Here is a 2,023-nt window from a genome sequence, read left to right as displayed (position 1 = left end):
AGAGGACTCTGTGCATCACTCTGCGCCTCCAGCCGTCGCGTCCTCCGGACCGGCAGCGCCGTGAGCATCTCCCGCAGGAAGTCCCAGGTGGCGCCGCCATTCTCCACGCCCGCCGCGAGCAGCACCACGGTGAAGCCTCCCCCGCCCCGCCCCGCCGCCCCACCAGCCTCGCAGCGATCACCACCCAACACGACCTCCGCCCCCGCACCTGCCGGCGGCGTCCCGCCGGCCGCTGCGCCGAGCCCTGCAGCGCCAAGCACTGCAGCGCCGGGCCCTGCAGCAAGTCCAGCGGCTGGCCCAGCCCCCGCAGCAAGCCCGGGACCAGCCGGAGCGGAAGTGGCCCTTGCCCTCGGAGGCCTACTTGAGATTGGCCGAGATTAGCCGAGATTGGGCGAGATCGCCCACGACGCGGGCACTCAGAGGCCTCGGCACGGGCGGAGACGCCACCGCCTCCGCCACCGCCTCTGCCGCTGCCTCCGCCGCCACCTCCGCCGCCTCTTCCGCCGCTGCCTCTGCCGCTGCCTCTCCCGCTGCTTCTGCCGCTGCCTTTGCCGCTGCCTCCGCCGCTCCGGCCTCCGCACACGCCGCCCCCTCGGCCGCCTCTGCCTCTGCCGCTTCAGCCGCGGCGCCAAGGTGCGTGGCCGCCTTGCGTAGCCAAACAGGAGTCGTCTCTTCAAATGTCAGCGGCGGCGGCGGGGCGGCGGCGACGGCGGCGGTGGTGGCGATGGTGGCGGCGTTGGCGGCGTTGGCGGCGTTGGCGGCGTTGGCGGCGGTGGCGGCGGTGGCGGCGTTGGCGGCGGTGGCGGCGTTGGCGGCGGTGGCGGGTCCAGAGACGCGGTCGAGCAATCGGACGAGGTAGAGGAGGAGGCGGCGGCGTGAGGCTGCGCTCTCGCACCACTGGTGCACGCGCGACCCGACGAGCACCACCGCAGGCCTGCCCGCCTTGTCTGGGCCGGAGAGGTACGCCACGCCCGCCTGCTCAGAGACCCTGCTCAGAGACTCGACCGGAGTCAGCTTCACTCACTCCGGGCCGAGGGGTGCGCCTACGCCAGCTGGCCACACGGGTCACGGACGCGTCTCGCGAGCGCCTCCGGGAGTGCCTCGGGAGTGCCTCCGGGAGTGCCTCGGGAGTGCCTCGGGAGTGCCTCGGGAGTGCACCGGGAGTGCACCGGGAGCCCCTCCCCGGAAGTCTCTCGGGGAGTGTCTCGGCGGCGCTCACCCTGTCCAGGGGCGCGAGCTCCTCCGCCGCGTCGGCGGCCCCCCGCAGCAGCGCCGCGTAGAGCCGCTCCGCACGCGCCTCGCCCTCGTCCCCCATCGCATCCCTCCGGAAGGCGAGAGGCCCCTCGGCGCGCTCCTCCTCCTCCCCTCGCCCCGCCGCTGCCGGTCGCCTCGCTGGCGCCGCGCCTTGCCCGCCAGCCGCCGGCGCAGCAGCCACCACCGCCCGCCGGGTCGGAGGCGGCACGCCTGCCGCGCCGGCACCCGCGGCGGCGGCGCCGGTGGCGGCGGCGGCGGCGAGCGCGTCTCTGCCGGAAGAGCGCTGCCCCGCCCTCTCCGTATCCCTCTCCCTCCCCCTCTCCCTCCCCTCCTCCACAGAGGCCGCCACATCCGACGCCGCAGCCGCGGCGATGCCGGCGGCGGCCGCAGCGGCCTTCTTGGCTGCCGCCGCCACCGCCGCCTTCGTCACGAAGCCGCCCGGAGGCTTGCGCGGCGCCGGCTTGCCGTAGGTGCCTCGCTCGAGCATCACGACCGGCGCTCCGGCGCGCGCGCGCAGCACGTCTGGCGGAGGCTGCCACGATGCAAAGGCTGCGTGCGCCGCGACCTCCGCCTTTTGGTTTCGCCGCCGCTCGGCCTCTGCCGCCTGCCTCTTCTCCGCGGCGCGCTTGATCCGCGCGGCGTGCACGATCGTGCCGGGCAGAGTGGGGCTCTCGCTCCGCTCGGCGCCGTCGGGTGGTGCGGCCGCGCCGGCTGTAGACGAGGCTGGCGCAGCCGCGTCGTCGTCAGCTGTCACCAGCAAAGAGGCAGC

Source organism: Emiliania huxleyi (assembly GCF_000372725.1).
Source record: "Emiliania huxleyi CCMP1516 unplaced genomic scaffold EMIHUscaffold_1150, whole genome shotgun sequence".
Lineage (NCBI taxonomy): Eukaryota > Haptophyta > Isochrysidales > Noelaerhabdaceae > Emiliania > Emiliania huxleyi.
This window is presented reverse-complemented; position numbering follows the sequence as displayed.